Genomic DNA, 919 nt, shown 5'->3' with positions numbered 1-919 from the left:
CCACGATGTCACAAAGGCAGAAGGAACCTGTACGAAAACCTTCTCCATTACTAACCCTCAACTGCTTTCTCACTTGAGCAACCTGCTCTTAATCACAGGGTCATAAGCTGTTGGAACAGGAAGGGTCCTTGGACATACAGAGCCCAATGCCCGCACAACAATTGGAGATACGGGAGCCCAGAGATGGCAAAAGCTTACCCAAAGCCCATTAACCACAGAGGTGGGGCTACGTGTGCATATGTAAATATCGTACAACAGCCTCCAAGATGCTTCTTCTTTCAACATGTCAGAGAACTGGGTTTGTTTTCGCAATAAATTGTACTTTTTAAGTTTATTTCTTTATTTTGAGAAAGAGAGAGAAAGCACAAGTGGGCAAGGGGCAGAGGGAGAGAGAGAGAGAAAGAGAGATAGAGAGAGAATCCCAAGCAGGCTCTGCACTGTCAGTGTGCAGCCCGATGTGGGGCTTGAATTCACAAACCTCGAGATCATAACCTGAGCTGAAGTCAGGCGTTTAACCGACTGAGCCACCCAGGTGCCTTTGTTTTAATAAGGAGCTATTTTTTCCATGAGAGATAGAATTCTACAAGTTTCTTCTTTTACTCCAGGAAAATAGTGTCATCTCAGAAATTATTTTCTCATTTTGCATTGCCTGGTAAAGACTCATGTTGTAAATAGTAAAAGTGGCTGCTAAAACGTGGAGACCATCGTTCACATTTCTCAAGTATATGTCTGTTGGCATGTTTGCATTTTCAGTTACTGAAGTGTATCCTCTTTCAGAAATACAATCCCAAATTGCAACGGAGCAGACCTGTGGTTGTGAGAACAGAAGGGCTTTTCCTTTGATGCGGTCTCTGAGCGGTTTCACACACTTGAACACCTGGAAATCAAAACCTCTTAATTCTCTGAACACTTTTCCTGG

General features: G+C 43.4%; 1 long non-coding RNA gene across 1 annotated transcript; it reads left to right on the top strand.

The window, feature by feature from the left end:
* Positions 1 to 919, top strand: LOC122233035. Its single transcript, XR_006210462.1, has 2 exons — positions 1 to 298; positions 778 to 919. It is a non-coding gene; the product is annotated as an uncharacterized LOC122233035 (long non-coding RNA).

This window comes from Panthera tigris, chromosome A2 (genome assembly GCF_018350195.1).
Source record: "Panthera tigris isolate Pti1 chromosome A2, P.tigris_Pti1_mat1.1, whole genome shotgun sequence".
In the NCBI taxonomy this organism is placed as follows: domain Eukaryota; kingdom Metazoa; phylum Chordata; class Mammalia; order Carnivora; family Felidae; genus Panthera; species Panthera tigris.
This window is presented reverse-complemented; position numbering and strand designations above follow the sequence as displayed.